This window comes from Schistocerca serialis, chromosome 9 (genome assembly GCF_023864345.2).
Source record: "Schistocerca serialis cubense isolate TAMUIC-IGC-003099 chromosome 9, iqSchSeri2.2, whole genome shotgun sequence".
Lineage (NCBI taxonomy): Eukaryota > Metazoa > Arthropoda > Insecta > Orthoptera > Acrididae > Schistocerca > Schistocerca serialis.
In genome coordinates this window covers 75,737,659-75,755,295 of record NC_064646.1, presented here as the reverse complement: position 1 = coordinate 75,755,295, position 17,637 = coordinate 75,737,659, and the positions used below count along the sequence as shown (strand labels likewise).

Here is a 17,637-nt window from a genome sequence, read left to right as displayed (position 1 = left end):
TGAGCTATCCATTATCGTAGTGTCTGTAGCCTCAGTCTCTCGCGCTGCAGGCGATGTCGTGCTGTTACGAATGGCACTCTAGGCTGTTGTCTGCTGGCAAAGCCCATTAACGCCAGTCTTCACTTCACCGTCCTGACGGATACGGTTCGTCGTACATCGCACATCGATTTCTACAGTTATTTCACGCAGTGTTGCTTGTCTGTTAACACCGAAAACTCTACGCTCTCGGTCATTATGTGAAGGCTGTCGGCTACTGCGTTGCTCGTCGTGAGAGTTAGTGCCTTAAATTTGTTATTCTCAGTACACTCTTGACACTATGGGTCTCGTAATATAGAATTTCCTAACGATTTCCGAATTGGAATGTCCCATGTGCCTAGCTCCAACAACTATTCCGCGTTCAAAGTCTGTTACCTCACCTCGTGTGGCACCAATGTAGTCGGACACGTTTGCACTCACGTCGTGTGGCACCAATGTAGTCGGACATCTTTGCACATGAAGCAACTGCGTACATATTACAGCTCCGCCAATGTACTACCCTATTATATCCGATACGATCGCCATTTCTGTATGTGAATATCGTCATCTCTTGACTTTTGTCGCCTCATTGTATATGTTTGCAGGTTTGCATTGCTGGTGTCAACTTGAATAAAACCCTACTGGATACAGTGCAGCGGTAAGGTAAGCCCCAATGTTGGTCGTTTACATCGCAATACTTTACTGTCTATCGTTCTATTAGCAGTGATATGTCGCTGTTTTCCTCCAACCTTTGAGCTCCTTTCTTCACTTATGTATTAGAGCGGTATACAAGTTAACATGGAATCATGGTACGTCTTGGAATTTTTCGCCTACACAAATAGCATTGCCGGAGTTGAAAGCAGCCGTGACTGACAGAAAGTGTAAAAATATATCATCAACATATGGTCAGCCCTGACGATGCAAGATCGCCATTCACGATTAATTACTCTTCTCGATTGTCTTTTCCATGTTGTGGTGTGAGGGATCTGTCTAGAAGTCATTTACTGCCTGTTATTTCTCCTTACACATTTCGTCCACGTAGTGCTCGTTCACACTTTTCTGTGGAGTCGATTCTCGTGGGGTGTGCCACCTGAGTTTTCCACCGTTTTAATAGTCCTAGATAGTTGCCTATTCTCATTCACCTTATTTAATACCTCTGAATTTCTTATTTCTCCATTCTAGTTTACTGATGTGTTCCTCCGGATATACATTTCAATTACTTTGCAACACATACTTCCATTTGATGTTGTTCACAGTTTCTCTTATGTTTCTCCACACTGCTACTGACAGTGTCCTCTCTTCTGGTAAGAAAGCTAATTGATCAGTAACTAGTGTAATCTGATTTTCCGTCCACCTACTTCTATTGTTCCTTATTCCTGAATACTTGTTTTTCGTTTCCTGCCGATAAATGTTGAACAATGTCGGTCGCAAAGAGCATTCTTGTCTCAAAACCCTTCTGATTGCTGCTCGCTCTGATATTTCTTATGCAACTGTTACTTTTATGTGTCGAGGCATTTACAAAATGCTTAATAACTTCTTTCCTTTCCTATTCACATTCATCCCCAATACGACCGTCAAAAAATTTGACCGTTTTGATGAACCTTAAATTTAATATGAATAAACATGCGCATATATTTATAAGAAAACAAAACGAGAGCTGTCTTTTAAAGGCGTTTTCGAGATAACAAAATTGCATTTTCTTCTTTCTAATGATTACGTTTGAATGACGGCCTAAACGATGGTTCTTCTTTTATGTGCTTCTTGCAGTAGTACACAATATAAAAAAGGAGTTTTGTTCAAAAATGTGCAAATTTTAAACACATTCTTTTGCTAGATATTGTTGTAGCCACAAGAAGACGTGATCTGTAAGGTAAACAGTGACGTACGACATCCTTCTTTCCGAGATGAGACCACATTTTGATAAAATAAATAATTAGCAGCGTTCAGTATTAATGACAAGCAAATGTAATACTATGAAACAGTAACACTTTGTGGAGAAAACGACACTCCGTTTAAGGAGGCGTTGACTAACTCATTGCCGGCCACGGTGGCCGAGCGGTTCTAGGCGCTCAGTCCGGAACCGCGCGACTGCTGCGGGCGCAGGTTCGAATCCTGCCTCGAGCATGGATGTGTGTGATGTCCTTAGGTTAGTTAGGTTTAAGAAGTTCTAAGTTCTAGTGAACTGATGACCACAGATGTTAAGTCCCATAGTGCTCAGAGTCATTTGAACCATTTTGACTAACTCATTAGGAAGTTTTGTTTATTTTTGACAACGTCACCATTTACGACACTTAGGAATAGTGTCACTTTCGATCTCAGCCAATGATGTAAATGGTATCAACAAATGTCCTTTCAAAGCATTCTTTTTTCCCTCTTCGTAATGGAAAGAAACAATTTTTCCTTCTAGATCACAATGTCAGGTTTTCTGTCAAGCGTTTTCTCTCTATCAAACATCCATTCCTTAACCCATGTCCGATCGGTGCAAAGACAACTGTTTGCTTGGAGAAACATCAAAATATAGCAGGAGAGAAGTCACACCTTTAATTTAGGAACTCTTAAATGCTTATTGCTGAAGTCATTGCAGCAATAGCTGGGAGTGTTGAATAGTGACTTATGGTTTGATTTTCAAACGTACGCGATTCGAGATTAATACTTTCCAACGATAGGAGTCAGTATGACCCGTCTGGTGGATACAGTACGGTCTATCAGCAGAACAGGTAATTGTTAAACAAACGAGCTCAGCACCTTCCTTATGCGTGCAGTGAGTGCAGCTTTTTCTGAACCTATTACCATGATGGCAGGTTCTGATAGCCATTTTAACTGCAGAATTAGCAAATTAACAACTGTTCTCTTTCCATTAAGCCCTCGGATATTTATCGTCCTACCTAAACACGGGCTACGCGGCCATAGCAGGTTGCTAATTCATCTACTGATTGCGACTCGGCTCTTATGCTTTACGTTTAATTGTGGGACGGACTGCGAAAGTAAAGAGATGATGGGAATGCTGAGCAAAGCCATTCGCTGTCGCTCGTTTCCACCACAGACGTCTGCCCCGCATTCGTGCACGCCGCGACGGCGGATAAACAATGGCAACCGTAGGAGGAGCATTGGGCTCCTATAGACAAATGTTTGGGTGTGGCACCTTAACGGAAATTAATGATTGTCATAACGGCTGTCCCATGCGGGCCATGCATCACGGCTCCAAGATGTCACCCATAAAAACAACGGGCGGGTGCGCGCCCCCCTCCGGCCTGCGTGCCCCTGCGTGTGTGTGTGTGTGTGTGTGTGTTTGTGTGCGTGCGTTCTCGTGCGTGTGGGCGGCTGCGTGGTGTCGCCGAGCCGCGGGGCCGCGTCCGCTCCCTGCTACTGTGCGGCCAGTGCCCTTACGGACTGACCTACCGGCTGCATAGCGCTTCGTTCTTGTGCAATGCAGCTAGCTCTTTATTCGCACGAAGTAATGGCCGCTATCGACAGGGGACCTCAAATTGATTCCGTATTTCTAGATTTCCGGAAAGCTTTTGACACCGATCCTCACAAGCGACTTCTAATCAAGCTGCGGGCCTATGGGGTATAGTCTCAGTTGTGCGACTGGATTCGTGATTTCCTGTCAGGAAGGTCGCAGTTCGTAGTAATAGGCTGCAAATCATCGAGTAAAACTGAAGTGATATCAGGTGTTCCCCAGGGAAGCGTCCTGGGACCTCTGCTGTTTCTGATCTATATAAATGACCTGGGTGACAATCTGAGCAGTTCTCTTAGGTTGTTCGCAGATGATGCTGTAATTTAACGCCTAGTAAGGTCATCCGAAGACCAGTATCAGTTGCAAAGCGATTTAGAAAAGATTGCTGTATGGTGTGGCAGGTGGCAGTTGACGCTAAATAACGAAAAGTGTGAGGTGATCCACATGAGTTCCAAAAGAAATCCGTTGGAATTCGATTACTCGATAAATAGTACAATTCTCAAGGCTGTCAATTCAACTAAGTACCTGGGTGTTAAAATTACGAACAACTTCAGTTGGAAAGACCACATAGGATAATATTGTGGGGAAGGCGAGCCAAAGGACACTTAGAAGATGCAACAAGTCCACTAAAGAGACAGCTTACACTACACTCGTTCGTCCTCTGTTGGAATACTGCTGCGCGGTGTGGGATCCTTACCAGGTGGGATTGACGGAGGACATCGAAAGGGCGCAAAAAAGGGCAGCTCGTTTTGTATTATCACGTAATAGGGGAGAGAGTGTGGCAGATATGATAAGCGAGTTGGGATGGAAGTCATTAAAGCAATGAAGTTTTTCGTCCCGGAGAGATCTATTTACGAAATTTCAGTCACCAACTGTCTCTTCTGAATGAGAAAATATTCTGTTGAGCCCAACCTACATCGGTAGGAATGATCTTGAAAATAAAGAAAGAGAAATCAGAGCTCGAACAGAAAGGTTTAAGTGTTCGTTTTTCCCGCGCGCTGTTCGGGAGTGGAATGGTAGAGAGATAGTATGATTGTGGTTCGATGAACCCTCTGCCAAGCACTTAAATGTGAATTGCAGAGTAATCATGTAGATGTAGATTTAGATGAAAACGATGGCAGTCCGACAGCTCACTCACATTTCATCCCACAACCAGACTTACAAATCTACAGTACAATATCATATTACAAAAATAAAAATAAAACTTTTAGCAGGCTGTTGATTGCTGTACATTATGAAGATCACCGGTTTCAGGTACCATCACCTCTGTTGGTATTGTATTCCTAATTGAACGGCGCTGTCTTATAGAAAAGTTGTCACTTTCGTTGCAATGTACACTGAGTACAGGATATCTCTCCTAACAGCCGTCAGGCGCATTTTCTTTGGCCCATATCTTTGTTAAAATGGCTTTGAGGACTATGGGAAATAACATCTGAGGTCATCAGTCCCCTAGAACTTACAACTACTTACACCTAACTAACCTAAGGACATCACACACATCCATGCTCGAGGCAGTATTCGAACCTCCGACCATAGCGGTCGCAAGGTTCCACACTGAAGCGCCTAGAACCAATGGGCCACACTGGCCGGCCGCATATCTTGGCAGATATTTGCAGTTCCATTTTTGCAATGTGTAGACGCTATCGGCTCAAACAAATACTGCAGATCACATGATCGTACGACGCGCAGTATAATAATGAAGCTTCATAAACTGAGCAAGTCAATAACCTTGCGCCCCAAGTCTGGCCCTTGTGCTAGCAGTTATTCAGCTTTGCACTGATTGATAGAGTAGTCTCCTGAGGGATATCGTACCAAATACTGACGAACTGGAGTGTTAGATCGCTAAAATGCCGAGCTGGGTGAAGGGCCTAACGTCCACTACTGGCCATTAAAATTGCTACACAAAGAAGAAATGCAGATGATAAACGGGTATTCATTGGACGAATACATTATACTAGAACTGACATGTGATTACATTTTCTCGCAATTTGGGTGCATAGGTCCTCAGAAATCAGTACCCAGAACAAGCACCTCTGGCCGTAATAACGGCCTTGATACGTCTGGGCATTGAGTCAAACAGAGCTTGGATGGCGTGTCCAGGAACTGCTGCCCATGCAGCTTCAACATGATACCTCAGTTCGTCAGGAGTAGTGACTGGCGTATTGTGACGAGCCAGTTGCTCGGCCACCACTGACCAGACGTTTTCAATGGGTGAGAGATCTGGAGAATGTGCTGGCCAGAGCAGCAGTCGAACTTTTCTGTATCCAGAAAGGCCCGTACAAGACCTGCAACATGCGGTAGTGCATTGTCCTGCTGAAATGTAGGGTTTCGCAGGGATCGAATGAAGGGTAGAGCCACGGGTCGTAACACATCTGAAATGTAACGTCCACTGTTCAAAGTGCCGTCAAGGCGAAGAAGAGGTGACGGAGAAGTGTAACCAATGGCACCCCATACCATCACGCCAGGTGATAAGCCAGTATGGCGATGACGAATAAACGCTTCTGTTGTGCGTTCACCGCGATGTCGCCAAACACGGATTCGACATCATGATGGTGTAAACAGAACCTGGATTCATCCGAAAAAATTACGTTTTGCCATTCATGCACCCAGGTTCGTCGTTGAGTATACCATCGCAGGCGCTCCTGTCTGTGATGCAGCGTCAAGGGTAACCGCAGCCATGGTCTCCGAGCTGATAGTCCATGCTGCTGCAAACGTCGTCGAACTGTTCGTGCAGATGGTTGTTGTCTTGCAAACGTCCCCATCTGTTGACTCAGAGATCGGTACGTGGCTGCACGATCCGTTACAGCCATGCGGATAAGATGCCTGTCATCTCGACTGCTAGTGATACGAGGCCGTTGGGATCCAGCACGGCGTTCCGTATTACCCTCCTGAACCCACCGATTCCATATTCTGGTAACAGTCATTGGATCTCGACCAATGCGAGCAGCAATGTCGCGATACGATAAACCGCAATCGCGATAGGCTTCAATCCGACCTTTATCAAAGTCGGAATCGTGATGGTACGCATTTCTCCTCCTTACACGAGGCGTCACAACAACGTTTCACCAGGCAACGCCGGGTAACTGCTGTTTGTGTATGAGAAATCGGTTGAAAACTTTCCTCATGTCAGCACGTTGTAGGTGTCGTCACCGGCGCCAACCTTGTGTGAATGCTCTGAAAAGCTAATCATTTGCATATCACAGCATCTTCTTCCTGTCCGTTGAATTTCGCGTCTGTAGCACGTCATCTCCGTGTTGTAGCAATTTTAATGGCCAGTAGTGTAGTTTTCCAAATGTTCCCAAATGACGAGAGATCTGGACACTTTTCTGTCCAAGGTAGGGTTTGGCAAGCGCGAAGCCAAACAGTAGAAACTCTCGCCGTGTGGGTGCGGGCATTTCCTTGCGTAAATGTATGTCCAGGATGGCTTGGCATGAAGGACCACTAAAGAGGGAGTATAATATCGTCGACGTACCTCTGTGCTGTAACCGTGCATCGGATGGCAACCAATTGCCTGCTATGAAATGAAATGAAATGCCACCCCAGACCATCACTCCTGGATCTCCGGCAGTTTGTCAGACGACAGGCTCGTATTCCACTGTTGTCTGGGGCATCTCAATACATGTGTTTGCTTCTCATTAACGGGAGAAGAATCGTCTTCAATGATGAGTTTCGTTTCGTACTGAGATCTGATGACCAGTAAAAACGCGTCTGGAGATGCCCCGTCAGCTTTGGGGTACCAATCTGATTGTCACTAGCTACACGGCCTGACAACCAGGAGTAGTAGGACCGCAGAAGAGCTTCTGTGAAGTTTGGAAGATAGAAGCCGAGGTACTGGTAGAATTGAAGCTGTGAGGACGGGTCCTGAGTTGTGCTTTGGTAGCTCATATGGTACTTTCCCAGGAAAGGCAAAGGCCCCGAGTTCGATTCTCGGTCCCGCATAAAGTTTTAATCTGCCAGGAAGTTTCATATCTGCGCACGCACCGCTGCAGAGTGAAAATCTCATTCAGGAACCCTTTCTTTGTCATCGGCGTCAGTTTTATGGTACAGCGGTACGTCGACGAGGAATCGTTTGGTTGTCATCCGCGGCACCCTTAAGGCACGATATTGTATGCCCTGTTTTGCTGCCCAACATTTCAGGCCATCCTGGGCTTAAATTTCAGCAAGATAATGTCCGCCTGCTCACGGTGAGATTTTCTGCTGCTAGTCTTCGTGGTTGCCAAACCTTACCTTGGCCAGCAAGGTAGCCAGATCTCTCCCCAACTGAGAACGTTTGGATCAGTACAGGCAGAGCCCTCAGATCAGCTCGGGATTTTGGCGATATAAAGCGCCAATTTAACAGAATTTGGTACATCCCTCAGAATTGACATCTGCACTGACATCACTTAAGAACAGAAAAGCAACAGGATAAGACGGCATTAATGCTGAATTATTAAAATATGGAGGACGATGCAACACCAACGACTGCACATCTCTTCAACGAATGTTGGAAGAAGAAGAGTGTTCCCAAAGCTAGAGTGATATCAATTTCTTTTTTAAACGGAGATAAAAGCTTATGCAGTAATTACAGAGGAATAAGTTCACTGGACTCAGCATACAAGGTGCATGCTAAGATTTTAAATACAAGACCTAAAAACATAGCAGAAGCAGTACTGCATGAGGAACAAATGGGTTTTAGGAAAGGGCGCTCCACAATAGATGCCAATTTTATTCTGCAGCAAATAATAGAAAAACGGAGAAAGCATAATAAAGAAACCCACCTTGCTTTTATTGACCTTAAAAAAAGCTTTTGAGAATGCCAATAAACAGAAACTTTGGGAAATAATGACGAATCGCTGATATCCAAAGCATCTAGTAAATACAATAAAAAGTTTATATCAAGACACAAATATCACTCTAGATCTCAATGCTAAAACATCTAACAAATGGGTACGACGAGGCTGCTGCATATCTCCAACTTTGTTCAACATCTACATTAATGAAATAACACATATATGGAAAGCAGAATTTCAGAAAGGCATCTACATCTACATTGATACTCCGCAAGCCACCCAACGGTGTGTGGCGGAGGGGAATATACCTAGACAGGAATATTCTTTTAAATAATTTACTATATGCGCACGATGCAAGGATCCTAGCAGATAAGGAAGAAGACCTTCGGAAAGAAATCTACTTCCTAAAACAAATAAGTGCAAAATTTGACTAGGAAATTTCAAAAGAAAATAGTAAGACAATGGCCTTAGTGGGGAAACAACCAATCAAAACCAAAATAGTGTTAGATCAGAAGATTTTAGAGCAAGTAAACCAATTCAATTACCTCGGATGTGAAATGACATGTGGCTATAGCAGAGATATTGAAATTAAGCTTAGGAAATTCAGCCGAATATGTGGAACAACTAACAGAAACGTAAAAAACAAAACCAGGAAAGACACTACAATTAAATTTTACAAAAACTGTTGTAGTTCCCACACTGCTCTATGGAAGTGATACCTGGGTATTACCAAGAAGCAAGAAAGCTGGATTCATGCACAAGAAATGAAATTCCTTAGAGGTGTTAAAGGTTGCACAAGAGAAGACAGGCTAAGAAATCAAGATATCAGAAAAGAACTGCAAATCTTTAGCCTCAATGATAAAATTCGAGATTACGGAAGAAAATGGAACGAACGTCTACAAAGAATGGAGAGTGAAAGACTTCCCTTAAAGGCAAGAAATTCTAAGTGACATGCGAGAAGAGAGGAAGATCCCGACGGAGATGGGAACCTAATACCTGAACAGAAGATGAAGATGATGATCCCTCAGGATGACATCCAACAGCCCTTTCAATCAGTGCCAAGTTGAATAACTGCTTGTAACTAATTGCACAGCGGCCACAGGGGGACCAACGCGTAATTTGTAAAGCTCTCTTCAATAAATCATCCAGTTTTTCTGAAATTGTAATGATTTGTCTCTCCGCACATGTACGTTACATCTACGATTTCTGTGCCATTCACATGATTCCGTCATGGTGCGTCGTTCTTTCTGTATTAGAGTGTAATGTACAGCAGCTGACAGTTTTTTTCTATAAGGAAGGACGTTGTTGTCGCAGTCTTCAGTTCTAAGACTGGTGTGACTTAGTTCTCCGCGCAAGTCTGCCCTGTGCAAGCGTCTCCATATCTGCGTAACTACTGCAACCTACATCCAACTGAATTTGCTTACTGTACTCAAGCCCTGGTCTTCCTCTATAGTGTCCCACCACCCGACACACAGGCATACATAACAATGTTAATCCCATGTGGTTCAATGACCTGGCACAAGTCTTTCGACTGGACGCCTTTTTTAGGCATGACCCTGCCTTACCCCATTTACGCAAATGGGGAAATGGGATCCGCAGTTTAACTAAAATCTAAATCACGTGTCATTTCTACCGACTCCTCACATCGTTGAGGTGCAAAAGCCAGGTTAAAACGCAGGCTTGTAAACCCACAGTCTGACCAGGATTCGATCCCACGCCTCCTAAGTTTCCAAGGACGCGAATTACCACAAGACCAGCACGCCCAACATTTTATTAGGAAATTGACCAAATCAGATTACGTGTACTTTTCGTTCCAATAGTCCAAAGTGAGGAGAACCTCCAGCATCTAGAACACGTCAGAAAGTAAGAATATACAATAAATAGTTACTAAGAAAAACCAATAGGCTAATGTACCTTTCCCAGATAAGATGGGCAGTATTTCTCATAGATGTGCATTAAGTCAAAAAAATCGTAAACGTCTTTTCATTTACAAGGTAGTACCAGACTTCTCATGAAATATGTAAATGTTCAGTATGCTAAGGCGTCTAAAGCTACTGTTACGCTGTTGCAAACATGCAGCATCAGTGCGATTTTACAACACTGATCTGCAATGATCGAATTTGTACAGACGTCAAATTGTACATAACACTCGCGTTATTTGATAATATTAGTAACATATACACATCAGATGGATCTATTAACAATTTCATCAGTGGTGTGGAAACTGTTGGCCACCAATAAATCCTTCAGGCTCCTGTTAAGCTGAACTTCATTAATAATTTTTATGGCTGCTGGACAGTTACCGAAAATGTGTGTTCCTGAATAATGGATGCCTTTGTGGACGAAAGTAAGTGACTTCAAATCTTTGTAAATTATGTTCTTATTTGCAGATTCCTTGATGCCTCAGCATGTTTCCTATGAATCGATCCCTTCTTTTAATCAAGTTGTCTCACAAATTTCTTTCCTCCTCAGTTCCAATCACTACCTTTCCATTAGTTACTCTCATGAATTCATATAATCGTCAGTATTCCTCCACAGCATCATGTTCCTACAACTCCTATTCTCATCTTGTTTGAACTGTTTATCGTCCATTTCTTATTTCCTCATAACTGTACCTAACGTTATTAGAAGAATTACGCAGAGATGGTACCGCCATCATCATCTGTGTGCGGGATAGAGACAGAGACAATCCCGCAGCTATCGAAGATCAGCTTTGGCATCCACAATAGCCAATACACACTACAAGGTGGCGACCATATGGGGTTGATAACAACGACCGCATATGATTCATACAGTTATAACTAAAACTAAACTCCTCTCGAACAGGCCATGAACGCCCAAAGGTACCGACCGGCCGCCGTGTCATCCTCAAACCATAGGCGTCACCGGATGCGGAAATGGAGGGGCATGTAGTCAGCACACCGCTCTCCCGGCCGTAAGTAAGTTTCCGAGACCAGAGCCGCTACTTCTCAAACAAGTAGCTCCGCAGTTTGCCTCACAAGGGCTGAGTGCATCCCGCTTGCCAACTGCGCTCGGCAGACCGGATGGTCACCTATCCAAGTGCTAGCCCAGCCCGACAGCGCTTGACTTCGGTGTTCTGACGGGAACCGGTGCTACCACTGCGGCAAGGCCGTTGGCACATTTATAACTAGTTTTAGAAATACAGCATGTTCATCATCAAATAGCTTTGGACTCTGTCTCTGACATTCGATAATCGACCTGCAGATAGCATCTAGCAAAGTTATCTGTGGAATGGCTCTACCACTTCTAGTAGCTTCTCAGTAAGCAGGTAACCGAAAACAACAATGACTACGTGTGACAGAGACACTACTGCAGACATTCACAACCTAATATTTCTTTCCAGACAAAGTGAACTGAAACATTTCTACTCTATGGTTCTTCTCGGAAGTTGCTGCCTTTCATCACCATCAGCCAAATGCACTGCAGAGCTGATGATCACCTATTCAGCTGCGAAAGACATTTCAAATATATACGAAATCTCTTTTTTCCTACACATCGTGGACAGTAACAGGACTCATCGACACGCAACTCAACCAGAGTATGTGCATGATCATAAGAACAATCAGAAACATTCGAACACTCTGGTTGCCTACTCTCAGCCATATAGCTTCCTCATTTTTGAGGCGAGAATCTGTCCTCAACTGGGAGTAGGTGGTAATCCTTCTGTCCCTGTACACAAGGACACTCTTGCACTCAATAAATGCAAACTGCACTCTGATTACCCACTTTTACAAGGTGGACTATTTTTGATGGTCAATAGCAAAGCGATGGGTAGAAATGTGGCAGAACAGTGCTGCTCCAGGATAGCTTAAGATACCCTGTATTTCATCTAGGTCACCAGCTTTTGAAGAGCACTGCAGGGTTTGGTTGGGCTTAACAGAATAAGGACAAATAATGGAAGATATGCTGACTCAATGTATGTATGAGTATTTACCAGTATCTCCACAGCTGTGATTGCGGTGCAGAATGACAAACTTTTCAGCAATCCTTTGTATTGACCGAATGTGGTGTCACCGCCAGGCACCACACTTGCTAGGTAGTAGCCCTTAAATCGGCCGCGGTCCGTTAATATACGTTGGACACGCGTGTCGCCACCATCAGTGATTGCAGACCGAGCGCCGCCACACGGCAGGTCTAGTCTAGAGAGACTTCCTAGCACTCGCCCCAGTTGGACAGCAGACTTTGCTAGCGATGGTTCACTGACTACATACGCTCTCATTTGCAGAGACGACAGTTTAGCATAGCCTTCAGCTACGTCATTTGCTACGACCTAGCAAGGCCCCATATTCTTCAAGAATCTATTCTGCACTGATAATATTGTGAATCATGTACCGTCAAGAGCGACGTTCATCATTAATGGATTAAAGTTAAGTATCAAACGAATTACGTCCGCTTTCTGAATTCTAATTCCTCGTCATGTTCCAGACCTCACGTCAGTATAGTTCTTCCCTCCTCACGCCAGCCTGCGTGAGCTAAAATGCGTGCCTTTTCGGCCTCCTCTAGTAAAACGGTGTTGGCTCTTCTGCCAACACAACACCGAATATGGTCCTCTTCTGGCTGCGCAGTTTTCCAGCGCCCAACATATAGGCTATCATACAAAGCAGATCGATAAGGCACGCTGATATTACTCCAACAGAGCTTAGCGGTCGTATGGGGCAGCCTACATGTAGGGGGCTGGTAAACCGTTTCTTGCTCTTGTCATGTTCCTACGTTCAGCAGTTGGATTTAACTCCCTGTCCTTCCGTGCTTTGTAATTACTGTACCATTCCCGTATAAATGAAGATGGTCACGTTCTGACTGCAAATAAATATTTCATTGTGGTCAAGACTGTTATTAAACCATTTTTAAAATACTGTAAAGTTAATTAACTCATATTTACGAACTTCCTGTGCATTAAATAGATACATTTTTCTGAAGAGCGAAGTTTTTCTTGTAATCCATATACTAAATGAATAAATAACCCATTTCTTATGGGTACAGCTCCAGAGTTGGACATGAACAGTCTCCTCCTAACACTGAGGAGGACCCAGCCACCGATTTCCATCTCCTTCTGGTCGACTTTTATTTCTGCCCATTGCATCCCCTGCCACGAGGTTCGTGGTGAGTGAAAGCATTCCCACCTCCCCGCACCTCCCACAGAAGTAGCTTCACTCGCAAAATCCCACCCCCACCCACCTGCCCCAAAGTCATCTTCCTCCCCCGCCCCCCTCCCCTTCCAGCCAATACGCCGAGCCACGTCGGCTTCCTCCATCTTGGTGTCTTAATCCCAAGCCCCGACCTCATTCCGAATAAACAGGAATATATAATAGGCGGCGAGGAGACAACGGCGGCAGAGATCGGGGGGGGTGGAGGGGGGGGAGGGGAGTGCGGGTGGAGAGCGACGGCGGATAGGGGCGCCGCAGGTGCGAGCGGGAGCGGCGGCGAACACCACACACTGCGGCCGGGATCGATAACTTTGATGGCCTCTGTAAGGATACGTATATTTATTACTTATTAAAATCTATTTCCTTGGGCGGCGGCGGCGCAGGCGGCGGAGGCGGGCACGGCGGTGTGGGACGGATCCATCATGAAAGGGAATCGCCAAGCGCGCCGCCGTCGGGCGCTGTATGCAGATGTCTATGAATAAGTGACGACCCGGCCCTGGGCCGCTTCTTCCAGATCCAAATGAGATGTTTCGGCAGAGGCTACGCCTCGCCCCCCTCCCTGCTCCACCTCCTCCTCCTGCTCCTCCCCCACCACCAACCACTCCCTTCCTCCCTCCCTGCCCCTCCCCCTCTCTGAAGTCCGTGGTTTTGCCCTCTCGCACTTCCCCGCCTCCGACAATTCTCCCTTTCACGCTCGCAACGAAACCTCCTCAGGGATGTCCTAAAGCCATCCGGATCGGGGTTAGGCATTGTCTCTTGCAGGGGTATCCAGAGTTAACACAACGCTGTGGAAGGCTGCCACGCCCCACTCTGCTTCTACTGACATCCCGTTACTAGCAGCTCCTCCCAAAGTGGATGCCATATCTGTCGAATGACGATCTTTGCTGAAAAGTAGTGACTCCGAGTTTCTTAGGTGAAAATTCTAAAAGCATTTTAAATAAAACAACCGTCACTAACATCCTGCATCTTTGTTCTTGATGTCTACATATTTGCCACAAGAGCGCTCCGAAATCTAGCGTGGCGGTGTGTAACGTAACTACCTTGGCGCTTGAGAAACAGCGTGCTGTATCCGAGTTTCGAACTCGAAGTGTTCTTCCACACATTGAGCACCCTCTCCTTCAGGATGATAATGTCAGACCACACACAATCACTGCGACGTCTGCAACAATCCGTCGCCTTGGGTTCACTGTCACCGATCATCTTCCATACGCTCTCGATTTGGTCCCATGCGATTTTCACCTATTCCCAAAACTTAAAGAGCACCTTAGAGTTCTTCACTTCGGTACTGATAAAGCAGCGCAAGCAGATGTAGCACTGTTGCTCCATCAACAAAGTCAAACATTCTGAGCCGTGGCGCGGCTGGCGCCAGTGTTCTCGCACTTAGAATGGCATCGCTGCCATCGATTATAGGGTCTTTGCCTTCCGCGATTCAGGCCGGTGGTCGGGTGGTTAAGAGAGAGAGAAAAGAGACAGCGGAGGGGATTGGCAGGGTCGGAGGTGGCTTGTTGACGTTTACCGTGAGGCCTGTGGTACGACGCCTGTACGCTATGGGCAGGGTCAGCGAGAGATCCCGACAGTGACTTGATGGGACCTCGGGTTTGATATCGCGGTGGTGCACTGTTGTGTTTTGGGGCTTTTCTGCTGTGAGGGCATGTATAGGTTCTTGTTACTGGCCGTTGAAATTGAGATGTGTCTATGGCGTGACGGAGGAAATGTGTGATGCTCGCCGCTGTTTCATGTGAAAACGCTTCGTCTGCCTTGTGTCTGTGCAGGAAATTATGTGAAGTAAATAGCTGATACCACGGCGACGTCTTGCTCTCGCGCGTTGTTGAATATATTTCGGAATTACTGAATGGTGAAGATATCCCACGTGTAAAGCAAATGAAGCCATTTGCGCCATACTAAGATAGTGTTTTATTCTGCTTGAATCTGTGTCAGTTATATGTGCATTTACATGCCCTTCTTTAGTTGCAGAAGTTATAGAAGTGTGTAAACAGAGAGCTATGTGGACAGGGATGTAAAGTTGAAACCCTTCCAACTATTGAATACACTCGAACTCTGTATTACTAAAGGAGCCTTTCGATACCATCACCTACCTTGGGTTGTTGTTGTTGTGGTCTTCAGTCCTGAGGCTGGTTTGATGCAGCTCTCCATGCTACTCTATCCTGTGCAAGCTTCTTCATCTCCCAGTACCTACTGCAACCTACATCCTTCTGAATCTGCTTAGTGTATTGATCTCTTGGTCTCCCTCTACGATTTTTACCCTCCACGCTGCCCTCCAATGCTAAATTTGTGATCCCTTGATGCCTCAAAACATGTCCTACCAACCGATCCCTTCTTCTAGTCAAGTTGTGCCACAAACTTCTCTTCTCCCCAATCCTATTCAATACCTCCTCATTAGTTACGTGATCTACCCACCTTATCTTCAGCATTCTTCTGTAGCACCACATTTCGAAAGCTTCTATTCTCTTCTTGTTCAAACTGGTTATCGCCCATGTTTCACTTCCATACATGGCTACACTCCACACAAATACTTTCAGAAACGACTTCCTGACACTTAAATCTATACTCGATGTTAACAAATTTCTCTTCTTCAGAAACGATTTCCTTGCCATTGCCAGTCTACATTTTATATCCTCTCTACTTCGACCATCATCAGTTATTTTACTCCCTAAACAGCAAAACTCCTTTACTACTTTAAGTGTCTCATTTCCTAATCTAATCCCCTCAGCATCACCCGTTTTAATTTGACTACATTCCATTATCCTCGTTTTGCTTTTGTTGATGTTCATCTTATATCCTCCTTTCAAGACACTGTCCATTCCGTTCAACTGCTCTTCCAAGTCCTTTGCTGTCTCTGACAGAATTACAATGTCATCGGCAAACCTCAAAGTTTTTACTTCTTCTCCATGAATTTTAATACCTACTCCGAATTTTTCTTTTGTTTCCTTTACTGCTTGCTCAATATACAGATTGAATAACATCGGGGAGAGGCTACAACCCTGTCTCACTCCTTTCCCAACCACTGCTTCCCTTTCATGCCCCTCGACTCTTATAACTGCCATCTGGTTTCTGTACAAATTGTAAATAGCCTTTCGCTCCCTGTATTTTACCCCTGCCACCTTCAGAATTTGAAAGAGAGTATTCCAGTTAACGTTGTCAAAAGCTTTCTCTAAGTCTACAAATGCTAGAAACGTAGGTTTGCCTTTTCTTAATCTTTCTTCTAAGATAAGTCGTAAGGTTAGTATTGCCTCACGTGTTCCAACATTTCTACGGAATCCAAACTGATCCTCCCCGAGGTCCGCTTCTACCAGTTTTTCCATTCGTCTTTAAAGAATTCGCGTTAGTATTTTGCAGCTGTGACTTATTAAACTGATAGTTCGGTAATTTTCACATCTGTCAACACCTGCTTTCTTTGGGATTGGAATTATTATATTCTTCTTGAAGTCTGTGGGTATTTCGCCTGTCTCATACATCTTGCGCACCAGATGGTAGAGTTTTGTCATGACTGGCTCTCCCAAGGCCATCAGTAGTTCTAATGGAATGTTGTCTACTCCCGGGGCCTTGTTTCGACTCAGGTCTTTCAGTGCTCTGTCAAACTCTTCACGCAGTATCTTATCTCCCATTTCATCTTCATCTACATCCTCTTCCATTTCCATAATATTGTCCTCAAGTACATCGCCTTGTACAAACCCTCTATATACTCCTTCCACCTTTATGCCTTCCCTTCTTTGCTTAGAACTGGGTTGCCATCTGAGCTCTTGATATTCATACAAGTGGTTCTCTTCTCTCCAAAGGTCTCTTTAATTTTCCTGTAGGCAGTATCTATCTTACCCCTAGTGAGACAAGCCTCTACATCCTTACATTTGTACTCTAGCCATCCCTGATTAGCCATTTTGCACTTTCTGTCGACCTTGTTTTTGAGACGTTTGTATTCCTTTTTGCCTGCTTCATTTACTGCATTTTTATATTTTCTCCTTTCATCAATTAAATTCAATATTTCTTCTGTTACCCAAGGATTTCTATTAGCCCTCGTCTTTTTACCTACTTCATCGTCTGCTGCCTTCACTACTTCATCCCTCAGAGCTACCCATTCTTCTTCTACTGTATTTCTTTCCCCCATTCCTGTCAATTGTTCCCTTATGCTCTCCCTGAAACTCTCTACAACCTCTGGTTCTTTCAGTTTAGCCAGGTCCCATCTCCTTAAATTCCCGCCTTTTTGCAGTTTCTT

At 44.7% G+C, this 17,637-nt stretch overlaps 1 pseudogene; it reads right to left on the bottom strand.

Annotated features, from left to right (window-relative positions):
* Positions 1–11,261: 11,261 nt before the first annotated feature.
* On the bottom strand, positions 11,262–11,379 carry LOC126420070 (5S ribosomal RNA; annotated as a pseudogene).
* Between the last annotated feature and the right edge of the window lie 6,258 nt (positions 11,380–17,637).